General features: G+C 33.4%; 1 long non-coding RNA gene across 14 annotated transcripts in view; it reads left to right on the top strand.

The window, feature by feature from the left end:
* Positions 1-22,289, top strand: part of LOC141411000 (uncharacterized) — a 483,550-nt gene that overhangs the window by 43,467 nt on the left and 417,794 nt on the right. The window contains exon 1 of one of the 14 annotated variants that reach the window (XR_012435844.1): positions 16,200-17,544. The exons of the other annotated variants lie outside the window; for them this stretch is intronic. This is a non-coding gene — a long non-coding RNA (uncharacterized lncRNA). Of the gene's footprint in view, positions 1-16,199; positions 17,545-22,289 lie in introns of those variants that run through there. 14 annotated transcript variants of the gene reach the window in all.

Below are 22,289 nucleotides of genomic sequence, written 5' to 3'. Positions count from 1 at the left end.
ATATCACTCGTAAAGTTTATTACCATAGAGAGAGGAAATAGTTACTTAAAACTTCAAATTCTTAAGAACAGAATCTCTATTTTGAAACTCTAGTGCAGTATTAAGTTGTGTGCCCAAAGTCATCTGTTGAACTGAGGAGATGATAAATGGATTTATTTCAAGACATGAAGAAAGTTTTCCAAATAATTTAGAGAAAAATTATTTTTCTCTAGATCTGGTGCATTAAAATGTATACATCAGGAGATTCATAAGGAAAATTCTTATTTATGAGTATATTAATACTGGACAAGAGTGTAAGCAGGATTTTGTTAATTCTTTGACTGCATCCCCTTTTCTTCTCATTTTTCTTACTAAGAAGGCCCTTTCCCTAATATTACAGGATACATTACCTTTTATGAAAGTTAAATTTTTCATGTTTCAGGCTGTCTTACTAATAAATATACTAGTTGAGATCAAGTGTGCTATGATATTCCTCACTGTATTCAAAACATCTGGCATAGTACCAGGCATATAATAGTATTCTGCAGCTGAAATCCATGGCATTGCAGATCAAGGTACTGATTATGAATAAGAAAATGTGCCAATGAGTACTGATTCCCTTACTTCATATTGGTGGAATTTTACTCGCATGCTAACTTTATTAGTTATCTCAGTAGTTATATTACTAATTTAATTAGTTGTTTTACTGAGACACTAACTTATAAGTTCTTTAAGTAAAACAGTGATAATAAAAACACCTAACTCAGAAAGTTGTTACAAGAACTCAAGGACTGATCAATGTTTAACATATAGCAGGTGCTCAAAGAAACTTAGCTGCTAGTGTAGACTAGGGTAGAGGTGGTGAATCATGGAATTGAAAGCATGGGGAAAGTTGCTTAACTATGAGGCTTCTGTGTAAGCATTGGGATTGTAAGAAATTATGTCTTAGAGATTCTGGTAATTAAGTAGAGATGCATTTATATAATTCTTTCTTGGCTGTTATAGTAATCAATATATAAACACATTACTATTTATTTAAAAATTGAGATTTAGGACTTTACTTGTCTGATTTGCTCTTATTTAGTCTTTAACATAAATGGCACTTTTCCTTCCATTCTCCTCCCCAACATAAGATCAGTGATGAAACCTGCCAACTGTGAGCTAAGCATACTTTGAGTAAGTTACTACATTTGTGTTCATGTGTCCTTTACCACTTGTCTCACCTTCTAATCTGTGAACACCTCCACAGCAACTGTGAAGCTATTTTGTTCTTTGTAACCATAATACATTCAAAATGCAAGGTATAGATAGGGTTTCATTGGAAGACAGAAAGAGTGGTCTTTGAGATTATGGCATACTTATTAAATAATATGAATGACCCTGTTTTTGTATCACTCATCTTAAACCAGTTGTGAATAACATAGATCCACCATTTTACTTTCATCCCAGTAAGTTCTGAGAGATGGATTTTATTTAGTAATACTAGACTATAAGGTTTATAAGACTTTATGAAAAAATATATAGACTGGTTTAAAAGTATCATGATATTTTAATGCAAAATGAAATATTCACATAACATTATAGAAATAAATCTCCAAATCAAACTGCATTAATAAAACTCTAGTGAATGAAAGGAGCTCTGAGTGTATTTTCCCCAATGCTAAAAAAATCAACTGGACCATTCAAAATATAACCAGCTTTGAATGTAAATGAACTTATTTGCAATTCATGTCCTAAAGAAACTGCTTTTATGATCTTGGATAAATTTCTTCTCCAAGCCTCAGTCATCATATACCTCATGAATAAAATGGGCACAATAATAATTACCAAGAAACTCTGGGATTTGTCCTGCCTTGGGGGGAGGACAGCTTGGTTACCAGTGGAAGGGAAAAGGAGATGGGGGAAAGGGTATAAAAAGGTGAATATAGTGCAAATACTGTGTACATGTGTGAAAATGGAAAAATGAAACCTTTTGAAACTATTCCAGGTATCAAAGAAAGTGGGGATAAAGGAGAATAGTGGAGGGAGTGAATTCAATTATGATACATTTAATATGTTGTAAGTACTTTTGTAAATTCCCCAATGTACCCCCACCCAACAGAAAAATTAAAAAAAAGAAACTCATGGAAAGATAAACTAAGATATTGTACCACAGAGAAATTCTTCAGTTGCACTAATAGGAAAATCTCAGAAGGTAACACAATACTAGTTAATGCCTGAATTATCAGAATGAGACTGACAAAAAGGACATAAGCACCAACTGTTAACAAATTGTTGTGGTGACAAAACAGTCTTTCTTTATTCACAAGGTCCTGGGTTCCATATCCTCAATATTATTCAGGGGTTGATCAGAGAGATGTAGTCTCATAATAACTAGAATATAACACATAAGGGATTCGGGATTTGGCATGGTGCAATTGTTGGAGTAGCCTAAATCAGCTCTGTAATGCTGTTGTCTTTATGTCTAATTCTGGAGCTTAAAGTCCACAAAAAATGCAGTAAGGAAGTTAAGATGAATGTACAAAGCAGGCTGAGAACACATGCATAAACTGGAAGCCCTGGAGAAGAGACTGAAACCTATGTCAGTCATTTTTGCCTCAGATTTTGGGAGTATGAGTATGCTGGAGAGGAAATGGGTCTTCCTCACTGAGATGAACGCACACATGCACACACGTATATGGATGCACACACATGCACACTGTTGGACTAGGAGTTAGAGAAACTGTAGGAGAATTCAGTAAGGAGTTGAGCATTTGCAACCTCAATGTTATGTTTTTCTTTTTGAGACAGGGTTTTGCTATGTAACCCAGATTGGCCTGAAACAATCTTCCAGCCTCACCCTCCAAAGTGTTAGTTACAAGAGTGCACTGTAATACCTGGCTGGCTGTTCATTGCTATTTTAACTTAAGGATGTGAATCAGTAGATCAGCAGTAATAAGTATGAGGTACCTCATACTTATTTGAAAGGCTGCTTCTGCCTTTCAAATCTCGCAAAAATCTTCCATATAATACCACAGCTGGAAATATGCAAGCCAGGAAATTTGAAGAAAATGAAGTTGATACATCACAAAGCCTCCATGGATCTAGGGTGGGTTTTTTTTTTTTATCATAAATGGCGCTTGAAAGTTCATGTGTTGAAGGCTTGGTCTTCAATGCAGCAGGACTCAGATGTGGGACTTTTGCAGGGGTGCTTGGATTGTGATGTTTCTAACTTCATGAATGGACGGATCCATTTATGTATCTATAACTTAAGTATCTATTGGGAGACAGTGAAAACATTAGGAAGTGAGGTCTAGTGCAAAGAAGTAGGTCTTTGTGTGCATAATCTTGAAGGGTATATTTTTCCCTGGCGCTTCCCTTTCCTACTCTCTCTGTCGCTGTCTCTCTCTGTCTTTCTCCTCCTCCCTTCCTCTGTCTCTCTCTCTCTCACTTTCTACCCCCCTCCCTCTCGCTTTCTACCCCCCTCCCTTCTTCATGGCCTACATGAGGTGACCTTCTGCATTACCACATGCCTAGATAAAACAGAACCATAGACCAAGGACTGAAACCTCTAAAACCATGAACCAAAATAAATAATCCCTCCTTTAATTCTATTGCCTTAGGTATCACAGCTTTGTCACAGCTATGAAAAACTAACTAATACAGGTATAGCCAAACTGAATTAAAGCCTAGAGGATAAGTCTCAGAGAGAATGATGTTTCTACTGAAAGACTGAGTAATATGGTTGTAGTATCCAGACACAAAGATTTCTCCAGTGAATCTGTGTATGTTTCTGCAGTTGACCCTAAAAAAATGGTAATATTGATGAAATTTGAGCAAAAAGTCAAAAAACAAACCACTGATTTAAAAAAATTAGACAATCTAAACTGTATTCAATAAATGCCATCTATGAACATCTGTGTTGTAAAAATACTGATTATTAAAAAGCAGACATGATTGAGTCATTAACACAAAATTTTTGCTCTACTACTACAAAATGTATTTTATTTTTGTGGTTCATTATGTTTTGATCCTCTTCATTATTTGACATGAATCTTAGCTAATTAGGGTGAAATGTAACAGATAAAATCCAGAATAATACTGTAGTTATTTTCCCCAAATCTCCTAGGTACTATGCTTAAGCAAAGACAATAAGCAATATTCATAAAAGTGTTCTGCTCTCTGCATTCCCATGAGAAAGCTAGCATTAATATTTAATGGAAACCTTCTTCATAAACTATCCTCTTCCCATGAAACTAGTCATTTGGGACATTAGTGCCTGTATAGGTCCATTATGAAGCCTAAACACTTCCATTAGATAAAAGAACTAAAATGATTATGAAAAATGTTCTTTTTCCTTCCAAAGTGTTCTAAATCAAACACTCTGTAGTACAATATGTTTTAGGTTAATTAGTTTAATCCAGTTTTAATTAAGTTGATGTTTCCATGCCAACAAATGGTTTTTAAATTGTTGAAATCTTGATGTTTCAGAATATGACAAAATTAATAACTTAAGAGCATTTTACTCAATATTTTGGAACCATGTAATGCAATTTTAGCATAAGTAAAGCATAAATAGAACAATGATTTTAGTATTGGCAACTATTATAAAGAACTTTCAAAAACTGCACTATACTATAAGGTTTGCTTTTATATTCCTAATATAGTACATTGAATTTTCATAATGCATATCTGCAACTTGGATTTTACAAAATCAAATCATTAAATATGCACGGGAATACAACATAGTCCCACATGTCACAACTACATATCTCAGCCCCAAATCAGCCCCTTTCCCAAATTTCTAAAGTTTATTTGTTGGTAATAGTTTTCTGTGACTTTACATTCATATAAAAAAATTAAGACAACAACAAAACAGGTGGTATTGGTACAATTTATGATTTCCAGTTCTCGTTCTGAGATGCTTGGAAAAGAATAAAAATTCTTGAGCTGAGATATGAACAAATAGGACACCAAATGCCTTAAATAGTGGCCTATTGGATGAGAAAAAATTCATATACTTTAAAGAATTTTATTTTTATATTTGTACTGTCTTTTCTTAGAATAGCCTACTTTTTGCCAGAACCAAGTAGGCAAATGAAAGCCATCTTAGTTATTCAAGTAACTCAAGAGATAAAAATTGTAAGAAACAGATGTTAACTCTAGGGATGAAGAAGAAATTGAGGACATTGGAATTAAGAGAAGAAAGAAGCTCATAGATTGGGTTCATAAGAAATTGTGTTACCAGTTGCTGCTTATGTTACTGGACCTGATTCCACCTACCCACTGCTCAAAAGCCAATACTCAGAAAATGAGAGTTGGTAAAAGGCAATCAGGTCTATTAAAGGATGACACCTTTAGAAGATGGTGGGGACAGGATTCTTTCCCCAAATGGAGACCATGTTAGGGAACATGGGTAACTGAAACAGTTTTTATGGGAAGGAAAGGATGATAAGAGGGGTAACAGATAGGAAGATTGTGTCTCTAGTCCTCATCCAGACTTGATAGCAGTCTCCACCCCTTGGGATGTTTTTCTTTCTCTTCTGCTAGAATGTCACTGAGATAACAACTAACCTCTGTCTCTTAGGCCAGTTCCCATAATTCTTTAGACAAACACATAATTTCTCTGCAAGCTAAACATTATTCCACTGTTAATTAAAGAAAAAGTTCAGCAAGTCCTTGGCCTGCACACTGATGTTATATGAAGATGTTCTTTGCTTTGAAAAACTAAAGAAAATTTACTTGTTAAGAAGTCTTGGGACCAATGTTTATGTAGTTTCTTTTCCTGCAATAGTTGACTTCAGCATTTAGTGTCTTGATTATATACAGGTGTTTTCCTTTAGAATTTATGAAGTTTGGCAAAGGGAAAAGCAAAGAAAAACCACAAGGAAGGGGCAATTTTCGAAGGAGAGATAATCTAGCATGGGATGACATAAGACACAATGGCATTGTCATTATTGCTTTTACCCTGGTTCCTCTGCATAGAGGGTTTGCCATGAAACTGGATCTGCTTGAAGTGCTGAAGATGTTTCTCCAAATTGGTGCTGCTGTGATGAAATGTTACTGCTGGGGGATCCTGCAGTGACAGAATTTAAAACAAAAGAAAGAAGTCTCTTTTCTCCTTTGCTCTCTGTCCCTCAATGGTCTGTCTTCTTCTGGCTGAATTTAGTGAAATTATGCCCAGCTCACGTCTGTAATCCTAGCTACCTGGGAGACAAAGATCAAGGGGTTGCAGATCAAGGCCACCATAGGCAAGTAGTACACGAGACCCCATTCCCAAAGTAACTAGAGCAAAATGGACTAGGTTGCGGTATAAGTGGTAGAGGGCCTGCTTTGCAACTGCAAAGCCCTGCAATTCAAACCCCAGTCCCACCAAAAAAAAGCAACAGTTTATATTGTGTCAGGCACAGTGCCATAGTGTGATGGCAAACATAGTTAAAGGATGAAATGTAGTTAAATGCAGTTAAAGGATGAATTACTCCATAAGATGATGGGGAAAAGGCCAGCACATTACAGTTACAATTTTGTTTTCTTAGCTTGTCTGCTCATTTCTTTGTGTATTAATTGCTTCTATATTCCTCACAGTTTTCCAGGTTGCTTAAAATTTGTCACATTGTTCTAATTTCTGATTTAACATTGAAATTCCTGGTCTTTCTCATCAAATCAATTTCTAATAGGTCACTCCTTCATTTCTTAAGGTTCTTCCATACACTATGGTATTCCATGTTTTCTTATCTTGTAACACCTGCCTACCTAACATTTATAAGCTCTACAAGAGGCATGCATTACCTCTCTACCCTCTGTTTAAGTGCTGAGGTGGAGAAAACAGATTTAGAGAGGGAAATATCACTTATTCACACTTGTCACAATCAGGAATGAAAAAGACAAACTAATGCAAATTAACAGGGAAGTGAGACGGTAGGGTGCCACTCTCACTTAACTGGATAGGAGACATTGACACCACACTTGAATTCCTTCTTCTTTTAAAATGGGGGAAATAATATATACATTGTTTTGCTTGTGGATTGTTATGAGTAGTAATTAAAATCAAAGTATATAAATATGTTGAAAATTATAAGAGCCCAACAGAAATGATAAGTGCACGAAGGCATCTGTGGAATTGCTTGTGACAACTATTATGAAAAATCATAGTTACTGGTACTCACCCAAGCAAAATCAACACAGAGTGAGTCACCTGTGCCCAGGGTGGGGGATTGCTCATTTATAAACTAATGCCTGAAATTTAATGAATCTGCTCTTGTGACCTTCAATTTGAGGCTCAACTTTAAGACCATGCTTTCTTTGCAGTAACCTTGGTGAGTGGCCTATTTCTTCAACACACAGCCATATAGCTTTTTTTTAAATCTTAGTTTCAATCAAGTTCATGGTTAACTACTCTTTGAGGAATTGTCCAGGAAATTATTGATTTGATTTGGCACATATGATATGAACTTAAATTCTCTTAGAATTGGTTGCTGTTTCACCCAGTTGGTTTTGAATGATATAGGAATAAGCATCCAAGAAGCATCTCATTCATTAATTTTGAATATTATTTTATAAAATGAGAATAGGTAGTACATGGTGATGAATGTATAACAAAGGATGGATGTAAAGGAAAACAAAAATGTGACTTATGATAGAAATTTTTCATGGTATTTTATTTATAAACCTACTTCAGAAGAAGAAATCCTCAAACGATCTCATTAGTAAGCCTAATGAGAAATTTATTCTTGGTTTGGTTAGAAGATAAACATGAACAGCATACACACATTAGACATTGTTCCTAAGTGCTGTGCCTCAAGAATACTGTTAACTTCTGTAGGTATGATAATTGAATGTTAAGGATAAAGAAGAAAACTAGAGTGCTTGATTTGGGGAAGGAAAAAAACAATACTTCATCTCTGCATTTCAATTTTTTAGTCCTAAAATAGAGACAGCATGAGAAGGTACTTGCCTTGGGTCACTGGTAAAGCATCTTCATAAGAAAATATAAGATTAATGTGCTTATTTAAGAGAAGCTTCTTATCTGTACCAGTCCTGAATATTAATGAACTTTCAGTTTTGCCCTCTTCATGGGAATGTTTGCCTGAATAGTTCATTTCATCAGGAATGAAATTTTCATCCTGATTGTTGAGACACTCATAGACCTAAGCCAGGACCGTTGCTCTCAGTGGAAGTGTTGTCTGTAAAGAGACCACAAAATAGGACAGAGAATATTTGAGAGAAGCTTATGTAAAACCACTTCAGTAATAAGCTGACACACGCCTGCAATAAAATTTAGAGTCAAAAATAGAGTGAGATCAGCATTATGCTAAGTCAAATCGCTGCAGTGAAATGAGAATAAATAACTATGTGCTTGGAACAAGATGACTTTAGGGAATCACAGTTTTAGTGAATTGCTCCAGATCACAAAGGCATTTTAATATCATGAGTTATCAAATTTACATAAAAATGTGAGAGCATGCAGAAGTAGAAAAATAATACCTTGTACTTGAAGTACTATGAACTTTTCTATTTTTGACTATATTGGAAATAAGATCACATTTGAATTTAATTATTGACCTAACTGTGAGTATGTAAAAATTGAACCAATTGCAATGCATATTTACAGAAGACAAAATTAATTTAAATTTACTTCCAGTATTTCTTATGCATATTTTTAATTAAGGAAAATGTTAAATTTTTTCTAGTTAGTCTTTCATAAAACAAACTAGCAAGCACACAAACAAACAAAAACAAACAAGTAAAAATATTGGGGTTTAAACTTAGGGTTTCACAATTGCAAGAGGTAAAAGAGTCACTTGGATGATGAAAATACAATAGCAAACGTTATTTTAGAAGCTGGCTTGATCAGTTCTGATTTAAACTAGCCCTTGCAAAAATACATTAAAAAACTTTAATTCTAAAGGTTGTTACAAGTGTAACACATAGACACACTCAAATTGCCTAGGATGTATAGTTTATTCAGACTCTTAGAGACTTAAAAAAATCCCCACTAACATTAGTCTCTGTAAATTCCTGGATTAAAGAAATGTTTAACTGTTATTAATTTAGCACTGGACTACAATGAAAACATTTTTCCCTCATCACCTATTAATATCTTGTATTATTGTCATTCCATGTCATAACTGCTAATAAATACTAATTAAACTACTTGTTTAGTGTTCTCTAGATTCTTGAGGAAAGGCTCAAGGACACAGTTCCTGGCCTCTGGTGAACTTGTCTTATGAATTCATATCCTCTTCCTGCACTTGGAGCTTACTCTCACCTTTAATCTTCCACAAGCTGAGAACTAATATAATTATTTCTTAAAAATTCTTATCAGATAAATTCACATCACTTCATATTTAGAAACACAGTAGTGAGCATGTCCAAAAAATTTATCTTGTGACCTCTTAATTTTTAATTGAAAGTTTTATTAAGATCATGGGAGTTTCACAGGTAGTGTTAAGGAATCATACAAATTAATCCTACATATATTTTTGTAAAATTATTGTATACAGCCACAATCAGGGCCCTGTCATTGGCACAATTCACAAATATCAACACATTGCCCATCTTTAAGAAAAGGTATTGGTGTGTGCAGTTAGTCCTATGCAAACTTAAGGAGTCTGTAGACAGAGAGATTCTACCTTTCAGTTTTTCATCATCATATACACCTTTTTCCAGCTCTTCATATAACTTCTTACAAACATATTTATTGTTAAATGAAATGATTGACCATTGTTTCTCTAGATTCTAATCAGAATTTGTCACTGTCAGCAGATTTCTTAAAATTTTTGCCATTGTGTTTGTGTGCAATGATATCTCATTATCTTTTTAATTTTCATTTTCTTAGTGACAATGCAAATCTTTCTATTTTTTTTAGCAGTGCTGAGGTTTGAACTCAGGGCTAAAAAACAGTTCTACCACTTAAGCTACAGCTCCAGTGTATTTTGCTCTGGTTATTTTGGAGATGGGGTTCTTATGATGTATTTGCTAACACTGGCCTTGAAACTTGATCCTCCTGATCTTGGCCTCCACCCAAGTAACTAGGATTTATAAGCATAAGCCATCAATACCTGGCTGAAAATATCTCTTAATACGCTTATTTGACATCTGTTTATTATCTTCAGAAAATGACTGTTTGATATATTTACTGTGAGTTTTGATAGTTCTTTGTAGATTCTTGTCTTGATTATGACAGATAATTGTTTTAAAAACATTTTTCTCTATCTATGGCTTATCTTCTCATGCTCTTTTTATGGGCTTTCACTGAGCAAATTTTATTTTTAATATACTACAACTCATGAAGTTTTGTTTGTGGTGAATCATGTTTTTGTTGTCAAATCTAATACTTCTTTGCTTAACTCAGGGTCATAAAGATTAACTTCTCAGGATTTTTTTCCTAAAGCTTTATGGATTTGGATTTTAAATTTAGGACCATGACCCATTTTGAATTGATTTAATTTTGCTAAGTTAGATATTTAAATCAGAGTCAATATTTTGCCTGTTGGATGTCCCATTACTATAGTATCACATGGTGAAAAAACTATTTCTTCTCTTTTGAATTGATTCTTTAGTGCTGTCAAAAATCAATTGATAATATACCTCTGAGTATATTTTTGACTTTTATATTCTGTTTCATTGATCTATATATTTTGTTCCATTGCTCTGGCAAGATGATACTGTCTTGATTATTCTACAAGATTGAGTAGAGTAACTCTTATTTCATTCTTGCTTATCAAGGTAGTATTAGGTATTCTAAAGCCTGTCCTCTCCATTTAATTTTAGAACAAGTTTGTTCATGTTTACAAAATAATAATTTTGGAATATTGATAGAAACAATCTTAAGCCATAGATTGGTTTAAAAAGAGTTGGTATCATTCTTTTTTTTTTTTTGATATCATTCTTTTTACATTGGGTTTTCTATCCATGACCACACTATGTATCCATTCACTTAAACTTTTTAAAAGTTTATTCATCAGTATATTGCTACTTTCAGGATAAAGATTCTGTACATATCTTGATAAATATATACTTATATATTTCATTTTCTTTAGAGTAGCTGTACATTTTTTTTTACTTTTAGTTTTCATCAGCTCATTGTTAATAAGTGGAATATAATCAATGTTATTGCATTGACTGTAAGTCCTACAAGCTATCTGAGCACATTTATTATTTCAGGAGATATTTATTTATTTTGTTTTAGATTTCTCTGAATCTACATAGTGAACCAGGTCATCCTTAAACAATGATAGTTTAACTGTTCTCTATTAGCATGCATTTTCTTTTCTCTTCCTGCCTTATTCACTGTCTAGAGTTCCAAAATTATATAAATAAGAATGGCTAGATCAGAAATCCTTACCTTGCTCCTGATCTTAGGGGAAAAGTGTCAGTACCTCACCCTAAAGTAAAATATTTGTTGTCAATAATTTATAGTTATTTTTAATAAAGATGCAGACATTCTCTATAGTTGCAACTTGCTGAGAATATTTCTCATAATAGGTATTAATTTAATTTCTTAGATGCTTTTGCTGAATTAGTTAAAATAGTTTTTGTTCTTAAACTTTTGATATTATGGATGAAATTTATTGATTCTCAAATGTTGAATAATCTGCTTTTTTAGAATAGACTGTAGTTGGTCATGGCATGAAATTATTTTTATCTATTTCTGTGTTATATTTACTAATATTTTTCTTCTAATTTTACATATATATGTTCAGATGTGAACATATATATGCATATATATACATATGTGTGTCATTTAGATACAGTTCTTCGATTTTGTAATTCAGTTATTTTATATCCTTGCTGATTTTTTAAGGGAATGATTTTGTGAAGTTTTCATAACAGTAAATTTATCTTTTTCTTTTCACCATTTTTTCTTTGTTAGTTGTGTAAACATTTAGAATCATTATGTCTTCCTGGTGTATCGACCCTTTAATTATCGATGTCTCTCTTTGTCTAGCGATTTTTTTGTTTGGGGTGAATGTAGGTTCTTCTAAAATTGTTTTGGCTAATTTTTATAGCACATTTTTGCAATCTGTACTTTCAATCTACTTATGTTATTGAATTTCAACACCCTCTGTCTTTTTTAATATTCAGTTTCACAACTCAACTTAAATGATGACAAAGAATATGTATTAGCCAACTGATATATGTCTTAGGTAATGAAACGTGAAAAAACAATTAAAACCTCAAGAAATTAGACAATCCAAATTCCAGTTCTACAAAGGAGGCCAAAAGCATAGCAGGAGCTGAGCAAACAAGGTATATACATAAAGTTTATGAAACAAACCAGGTTATTGGTACTAAACATGATTTCTAAGGTAGTCAGTTTCTGACATGTTGGCTGTAAGTTGGTAGGCAAAGGATAGACAACATCATTTAGATTTAACTTTTTTAAAAAAAGAGAGCATTTAGACAGATAGTATGGTTAAGTTTGGATACTATGGAAAAAAGAAATGACAAAAATAGTAAGTCATTGGTGATACCAAACTTGCCCGATGAATCTGCCTGTGATCATCACATGTGTTTTTAGCTGAGAACATTTGAAGTCATGAAGAAATAACAATAAGCAATAATAAACATCTTTTCTAGTTTGTTTTAAAATGGCATTTTAAGAAATGTTAAGCATATTATTTACATATAAAAAGGGAAGAGAAAGGATTCAATTTCAATAACCATATTGCTGAAATAGTATTTTGGGCAAAGAGGAAGAAAGAGGCACTTATGTTTAAAATAAATGCAAGGAAGAAGATGAAATAGACGTTGGCATTTGTATGACTATAGTTATAAAGGAAGATGAAAAGTCATACATCACGGATGCAAAGCAGAAATAGGAAACTTAATGATGAGAGATGTCACGAAACAGAGAAATGGATGAAATCCACTCTTTGTATAAATTTTTAAAGGATACATACTATTTATGACTCTTCTCTAAACCATGCAACATAGAGTCCTAAATCCATTAAGTGCTCAAAAAATAAATATGTATGTGTTTGAAGAAGTTATACATTCAAGAGGAAATAGCTTATGGAGATTTTATATATTGTTGTTATTAATATAAAATCTTCTATCAGCAGTTCAGGCTAGAAGTAGGGGCAGTTGTTCACATCATGGAAATAACTACCTCATTTTCCTCCTTCTTCTTCCCCTTTCTTCCTTTTGCTCTTCTTTTTACATTATTTTTGAGGATTATTATAAAGACTAGAACTAGGTAAGTTAGCATGATCTTCTCATTCCTTAGTTGATAAAGAAAGAAATACTTGTACGTGAGACAGTATCAGAGAGAAAAATAAAGCACAGAGTAATGTATTCAACTAAAAAATTTCATGACAGAATCCACATCAAATAATATTAATGTTAAAGAGTAGAAGAAAAGTAATGAATTTTGTCCTTAAAAGTAGACATTCAATTTAAATAATCATACTAACCATGAAGACAAATGTCTCTGAAATGAAGAGGGTGGACATCTAGTAACCTAGACTGGTCTAATTGCTTAGAAAACAAATGATATTAAAACAACATAAGTCTAAATTATTTGACATCAGAAGTCAACAAAAGTATCTATTATAAAATTTTTATTTTATCTTATCCTCTCAACTACATGTAAATAACAATCTAGAAAAAGGCACAAGTTTAGTTGGATTTCTACACAAAAAAGGCAATATTCAGACAACAGGCCTTCATCTCCTGGGTCACAATTCCACTTTTCTTCCTTTGCTACTTCCAGTTTCTATACTTAGGCACTCCAGCACACATGTCCAAATTTTAGTAACCATCCCTTGGTCACTGTTTTAAGCCTGTGGCCACCTCATAATGTGCTCTTGGAAGAATGGAGGTGAGGGTGATGGCTTTTGGATTCCTGGAAAGAGCCATGAGGCTAATTAGACAGGACATGCAAGATTTTGTCTCTCTGGAATGGAAAAGGAAGACATATAGACTCTGAATGGCAAAGCATCTGGTTTCATGGCTTTCTATGTAATATGTGGTCATATAGCTAGAATAGGGCCATAGTAAGATCTTATTGCTTGAGCATTTAGGAAACTTGAGTTTTTATAAATTTTACCAGAATTTCAATATATTTCTCAGGACAGAATTTAGTTAGTAGAGGGAATTTTTCTTCTTCTATGTTCAAGAGCTTTGAATAAAACTAAAATGCAGAGCATAGTTTTTTAGAAGTAAATGTGTGCCCCGCTCCTTTGGTGAAACTTTGGGCCAGCTTAGCCCCTGTTCCCAGTAGGAACTGTACAGATCTATTGACAAAGTTCTTTGAACCATCTGGAGTGTTATGGTGACATTCGCTTTCCTCTAATTTGCTCTCAGTGTGCCACTCAACTTTCTCTGTTCTCGAAGGACATCCCTGAGCTTTAAATTGGCTGTTTTCTTTATTCATTTTCAAAGACTAACATTAAGACAACACAGAAAATAATGTTGCATTTCAAAGCAACAGCTGCGCTGTCTTCAACAGTGCTTTATTAAAAGTCTCTAAGTTGTGTACCACATTGAGTTTTTAACTTTTCAGAGAATGACATCAATTTTTATACACATCCCCAGATTTTTAATGAGCAGATTTTCCGCTGATGTCTGTGTCAGAGGGTGGAAAGGTATGGTTTGGGTTTCCGGCTGTTTCAATTAAAGAGATGATATTATTTTGTGTACTCTAATATCTCTAATAAATCTGAGTAGGAGAAATTTTGACACAAAAAGTGGCTCAGCTCACACTGATTTTAAAAAGGCATTGATAATTGTCCCAGATTGATAAACCTCATCTGTTTCAACAACAGATGCTTTCCACTAGAAGGCCCACACCATAATTTATCTTCATTTTTTTTCTCCTGTGTTTATTTGCATCATCCTATACATTCTGGAGTGTGTAGGAATAAATAATCTCCAACAAAACAAAGGGAAGAGCAGCAGATTCACATCTGAATCAAGTCATCAAAGTCCCTCATATTGTACAGTGACGCAAACCTACACAAATCATCATTCTAAATTGATTAACACTTTCATGCTGCTTCCTCAATAGGAATAATTGGATGATTTATATTTGCTACTGAGTTTTCAACATGATTGTCAGTGCATAAAACAAATTAGTTTTAATAAGAACTTTCACATGAGCATACAGCAATAAAATAAGGAAAAAGTAAATGGAAGTTTCTGAGAAGTATATTGATAGAGCTGTACCAAAAGAATATTCAAATAATTAGCATGGCTAAGCATTAATCAGCATCCCACTTATTACTTTTACCTATTTTTAAATGTCTAATGAAGTTACTAATGAAGATGATGCTGTCTTCTTTATAATAATGAATCCTTCATTTTTTCACTGGCACTGAAAGGCTATATGAATTAAAATGAAAAAAAAAAGTCACTTGAAAAGGTGATAAAATGTGGACCCCACAGATTCACCTGAAACATAAATTTCTTTTTCAAATGAGTCTTGAAGTAAACTTTATGAAAATATGTGACTGTTATGTATTGGGTTGGATGGGCTTTGACTTGACTGTGTCCTACAAGGGTTCATGTGTTGTAAGTTTTGGCTCCAGTTTGGTGGTTCTGAGAGATGAGGGAGGACCTTTCAGAGGTAGCCCTAGTAGGACATCACAAGACTTGCTGTTCACTCTCATGTTAGCTTCCTGTTTTCCTGTGTGATCTCTCTCGTACCATTATGGTACCATCCACCATGAGGTGACGTAGCTAAAGAAGCTCTAATCAAGTTGGTGCTATGATCTTTGGACTTTCAGCCTCCAAAACTGTGAGCTAAATGAGTTTCTTTTCCTGGTAAAGTTATCCAACCTCATGTATATTGTTCTAGTAACAAACATGGACTAACACAATGACACATATTATATTTTTCTCTTCTATTATGTTACTGTTTTACTGGGGGTACATTGTGACATTTTCACAAGTTCTTACAGTATATCGTATTTGAATTCACCCTCTCCATCATTCTCTTTTATGCCCTTATTCCTTTAACAGTTTCAGCAGCTCTCAATTTTTCATTTTCATGCATGAGTACATAATGCTACATTAAGTCTCCTTGACCCTTTCCTTATATCCTTCCCCTCCCACCAGTACCAATCCCCAGATAGGACTTGTTTTACCATTCTGTTCCCTATTTTTGATAAAAAATATTTACTATTTTTTAAATTATTCATTTATTCACATGTGCATACATTGCTTGGGTCATTTCTATTTTTCTATTTCTATATTTACTATTAAAAATTATTAAGAAACCTATTTTGAAAGAAATAGTAGAGGAAATTATTGGTTTATTTTGTGGAGTACTTGAGGGAATGATATAACTTTGGAATTAAATAGCTTTGTTATGTTATAAAGATTGTGAATGATGTCAGCAGTAGCCTGCCAAATACAACTTATATTATTTTTACTTTTTGAGGTACTGGGGCTTGAACTCAGGGCCTTCACTTTGAGCCATTCCACTAGCTCTATTTTTGTGAAGGGTTTTTTGAGATAGGGTCTCACCAACTATTTGCCTGGGATGGCTTCAAACTGTGTTCCTCCTGATCTCTGCCTCCTGAGTAGCTAGGATTATAGGCATGAGCCACTGGTGCCTGGCTATATTACTTTTTAATGTATGAAATTTTCATGGAGCAGATACAGTAAAGTGCATAGAACCTATTCTATGACAAGAGTGAGTAGTGGAAGTGAAGTCAAATAAGTTAAGGTGATAAACTTGGTTGAGATCAAATCGTGGTTGCCTTTTAAAGCACGGTGAGGTTGAAGGGCTTTGTTCTATGAGTCATAAGTTATTAAGCAGTGAAGAAAAGATCAAAAGTGATCTCTTGCTTTGGTAAAATTATCATGACAAAATCAGTTCAATGAGAATTCTGTAGGCTAAGCTTAATTTTCTGGAAACTTATAATTTAAATAAGTCTGTTAGTAGATTCTTTAGTTGTCTTCATTACTTAAAAACAAAGCCTTTAACAGATAAAATAACTGGTAATGGGTGATCGAAATTTGATGATTTTTCCATAAGTTATTACCAGATATCCTTTATACCCATGTATAAATATGACTGATCATTTATTAAAATTATTTTATGTTACTGTGGAAGAATATATAATGTATTATTTCCCTATTTAGATATTTATAAATTTTAAATAGAAAATTTAACTTTATTGTGTACCATAAGCAAAGGCTCACCAGAAGATTTTAAGGTTACTTCTTAGTTTAAATAGAATAGGAAAAGGAAAAAAAAAAAAAAGAGCTTTTCATTTACTACAAGAGACACATTTCCTAAAATAAAAGTCTAAACTTAGCAGCTGGTTAATTTCCCCTCTCACAGAGAGGGCATTGAGGTGTAGCTTTCTCTGCCTCTCTGGCCTCTCTGTTTGTTCTTTATCTCTACAACCTATGCAGATTTAAGAGACTCCTGTCACACCCTGGATGTGCACTCTGGAGTGGAAAACATTAACGTTATTTCTGGGGACAGAATAGGAGTTGGTTTGCTTATTTGGGACTTTGGGCCATTGCAACATTTGCTAACTAAACATTCATTGACCCTATTAAGTGACTAGCCCTCACTAAGAACTGTACCAGATAGAGAGAAAGAGAAGCAGCCAAATGCTCAATAAAGTAAGTTTATACGAACTTACTAATATCTCATTTTTCAGATCTCTTTTTATCTCCTTACTTGTGTGTACATATGTGTGAATATGCATTGCGTTAGACATAAAGATATAATACTGTGTGTACACATGCTATATATGCTTGAATATGCAGTATTGAAATGTTATATACATTATATATTATATATAAAGTTCTGAAAGGATACAAGGCAAACATAAAATATTACTTTGGAGGTGATAAGGGAGTTATAATTAAAATTGAAAATTGCTATAGAATCAAATTTTAGACATTATACTTTAACATTTGTAAGAATATATACTCTTGCTTTATTTTATAACATAAAGTAAATTAACTTGATCATAAGGTAACTTTAACATCAAACTCTGACATGAACTCAAGGGTTGAATTGGTCAAGTGAGTACAATGTGTACAGACATCTTTGCTTTAATACAATGGTAGAGACAAGAAAATACAAAAGCAGAGACTGACCTCCACTACTTTCACTACTGCCATGTGATTTCATCTACATATTTCTTTTTGGGGAAGATCTCCTAATTTTACTAATCTGTGTCTGCCATGGATTAGTCGTGACTTAGTCTTGGAATTGTCATGGCTTCCTCATAGCTTTTGCTTTGTCTCTATCATGAAGTGATATTATCACTTCAGGAATTTAACAAATGTCTTATGCACTCTTTACAATGTATGTATTGTGTTGAAGATCTCTCAGATCTAAAGGAACAGAATATTATGGGAAGGAAGTAAGACACTGAATATTGAAACAGAAATAAAACACTTGTCCATTATGGCAAAACTGTTTCAACCTTTAAGGGAAAAAATAATTTGTTCTTAATAGGAAGGCTTAAGAAATGTGGATAATTGTGTTCTTTATATTTTTCTGCTTTTCAATTTTAAAGCCTACTCTACTTCTCATATATTTGTATAAAAATGTACTAACAATATTTTTAGTAAACATTAATGGTATATTGCATACCATGAAGGAATTCAAAACCTAATTAGTAGATTTTTGTACTTAAGGATATATTAATAAGGTAGGGAAGTAAGATCCATGTATTGGCAAATTTGAAGATGAAATAAGAGGAATGATAAGATTATAAATTAGCACAACCACTATGGAAATCAGGATAGAGACTGCTCAAAAAAACTAAAAATAGAAGTACTATAGAGCAGCAATACCAGTCCTGGGCATATATCTGAAGGAATGTAAGTCAGGATACAATAGAGATACCTGCACACCTATGTTTATTACATCATTATTCCTAATACAGCCTAGGTACCAATTAACTAATGAACTGATAAAGAAAATGTGATATATATATATATATATATATAAATTATTTCAATTATAAGAAAATAGATGGAACTAGAAATCTTCATGTTAAGTGAAATAAGCTAGACTGAAAAAGGCAAATATATCATGTTATCTCTCATATGTGGAATCTAAACCTTACCAAACGAATGATAGGCATGTTAAATGGGACCTTTTTTGGGGGAAACAGCAGGGTAATGAAAGGAGACGGTGAGGGGAAGGTGAATAAGATCAGAGTATTTTATACACATGTATAAAAATATGAGTAATATATCTGTCAAAAATGAAAGAGGAGAGGAAGGGGGATAAAAAAGAGTAATAGAAGGGTGAATTTAATCAAAGTTCATCCTATGTATATATAGAAATATCATAATGAAACCTCTTTGTACAATCAATACATGCTAATTAAAAAGCAAATAAAAGGAATGGTGAGAGCTTGAGAGAAAAATACACCTGTAGTAATGAAGAAATGTATGCTTGAAATAGGCCTAAAAGGTGTCAGACAAGACAAGTTCCCTCCACTATAGCTGCTTGTAACTTAATTGGAAATATGTATATTTCCAATATATGTGTATGTGTGTGCTATATTATCTGCATTTGTATATGAATATAACGTATTCACGTACACACATATACATACCCATGCATGTAATATGTACACAATGTATACTTAAATACATTGAATTACTTCAATGTTCCATTGTGTGAAACACACTAACCATTTAGCATTTAAGGTCATCTCAAGTACCAGTAATTTTTCCCACAATCACAATAAATACAAAATAAAAACAAGGAAAGGAAAGAATAGGTATCTGTGAAAAATGTTCCAATCCAACACTCTACATGTGGTCAACAGTAAGAACAAAAGTGAAGTTTAGTTATGGAGATTAAGGTTAAATTAAAAGAGTGATTTTTAAAGTCCACTTTTAGATTTTTAAAAAAAATCAAAAGCCAGTTATATTTTTAGAGATTAGAAGGGAGAAAGACTTCTGTCTATGCTCTGTGACATTAAGAAGCAGTAATTAGTTATGGTATTTTAATATAAGCCTCAGGTGGGTCAAAATTATCTCAAAAAAATGTAAAAATATTAGTGAAATTTATAAAATCTTATAGTGTAATAGGTTTAATTTATATATCACTATATAGAAATAAGATTTGACATAGAATTTGCAACTCAAGCAAATATTCAAAGATGTATTCATGCTTATCAAATGGATGTTGTATGAACTCAATAAGAAGCTGTGACATGCTATATAAGTTAGAAACAGAAATGTTGCCAGAAGATAGAAATTCTTGAAAACAAGATCCTGGGAGGAATATAAATCTTGTAGGAGTTTAAGAGTCTAGATGGTATACTGAACTATAACAAAACATCTTAAAAGAGTTAGGTATTGAGCAGTTTTTAAATGTCAACTCACATGCTTATTCTTTTTCTCATTTGAACAACTACATGCATACTTTTTATGTATACCAGGCACTTTTGATGGATATCTAATTAGATAATAACCAATTTGTGAAAGTTAAAGTTCCTGAAAATGCATACAACTTTCACAATAGATGGGCTTGCCTAAGTCATGAGACAGCTTCCAGAATTGAATGAAACAAAACTTATCCTACATAGGGCTTATTTTTCCCCAGTACTCTTTAGTGAAATAGAATTCATGTCATCACTAATTTGAATTTGCATTATTTTAAGGCATTTAATGGTAATAATGTACCACAAAAACTTCGATTAATAAAAAGTTAAAGACTTGGGCTTAAGTGCTTAACATCTGTATGATGTCATCCTATGAGATTCTCCAAACCATCATTCTGTGGAAGTAGAAATTTAGTTTATGTAGCAACATTCTTTACTGGGAAACTTCCCTGAGAGGTATCCTACAGGGGATGAAATGATGAGGACTTGGATGGGGAGAAACTGTGAATACATTCTTGTGTGCAGGAGTTTAGACAGGCAAGATGATTTCCTGTGTAATGTTTCCTATTTTTAAATGGTTGTGCATTATTAATAATGGCTTTTTGAGAGGCTAGTTATGATAATGCTGAATAGGTGCTACATATGAATATATATGTGTGTATTTTCTTCTAATTTTATAATATAAAAGTCTAGATATGATCATTTATTTTCCTCAATACAAAGGAAATGAGATGCCATAAATAAATTACAGATTATAAAACAAAAAATCTTCTGAGAGAACTAAAGAAAATCAGAGTGGCTCATGCCTGTAACCCTAGCTACTCAGGAGGCAGAGATTAGGAGGGATCACAGTTTGAAGCCAGCCTGGGCAAATAGCTCACAAGACCCTATCTTGAAAAACCCTTCACAAAAATAGGGCTGGTGGAGTGGCTCAAGGTGAAGTCCCTGAGTTCAAGCCCCAGTACCGCAAAAAAACAACAAAAAAAGAGAAATAGAAAAGAAGAAAAGAGTATAGATGCCCATGCCAGACTGTCAGAACGAGTAAAACCACAATTCATACTTATCTCTCTACATCCTTGTAAGGCATCACTTCTTATGATACAATTTTCATGAAGTTACTATAGTGTTAGACATTTTTCTAATCATATATTCCATGTAATTTATCTTCTAATGTCCTTCATGTAAATTTTTCTCTACTGCATTTTGCATTTTATGAGAGCAAAGACTGTTTCTATTTTGCTTCAGGCTGAATGTTATACACCTAGGGACAAATGTAGTTATTTTCACATAATAAATGTTCAATAAATACTTTTTAAATGAACTGATTAGTGTTCACACAACCAAATAGCTATAAAATAAGTAAAACTACTTACTGCAGAAGTCCAGAACTCTGACAAAGGTTATTGCTATAGTTGGGGTCTGGAATGTTCTCCAAAGGCCATGAGTTAGAGGCATAGACACCAGCTTAGTTCTATTGACATGTGGGGGTCTAGTGGGAGGACACTAGGTCAGAGGGAGGTTACTATGAAGGTGATATTGTGACCCTATCACCTTCCTTACTCTTTGTTTTTCCTGGCTGTCTTGAAGCCACATGATTTTTCCATGACATGCTGCCTTGCCACAGGGTTGAAAGCTACAGCGCCAACTGACCATGGTCTAAAGCCTCCATACATGTGAGCCAAAGTAGATTTTTCATTCATACAAGTTGAATACCTTGAGTATTTTGTCACAACGGTGGAAAGTTAGATAACATAATTATTTAGCAATAAGCTGTGTGCCAGGAGTAGGTGGCACGGCAATTATTATTATTATTTATTATTATTTTGAGTCGGTGGTACTAGTGTTTGAACTCAGGACCTCACGCTTGCTAGACAGGCATTCTGCCACTTGAGACACTTCACCAGCCTTGGCTTAGTAATTTGATCAGCTGTAATATTGACCCTGGTGGGAGAAAGATTGTTTAAACAGAAGATAGCAGTTATTTTAGGTGAAATAGAAAACAGCAAC

Source organism: Castor canadensis, chromosome 9 (genome assembly GCF_047511655.1).
Source record: "Castor canadensis chromosome 9, mCasCan1.hap1v2, whole genome shotgun sequence".
NCBI classification, from domain to species: domain Eukaryota; kingdom Metazoa; phylum Chordata; class Mammalia; order Rodentia; family Castoridae; genus Castor; species Castor canadensis.
Note: the sequence above shows the minus strand (reverse complement) of the source record. Positions and strands in the feature narration are given on the sequence as shown.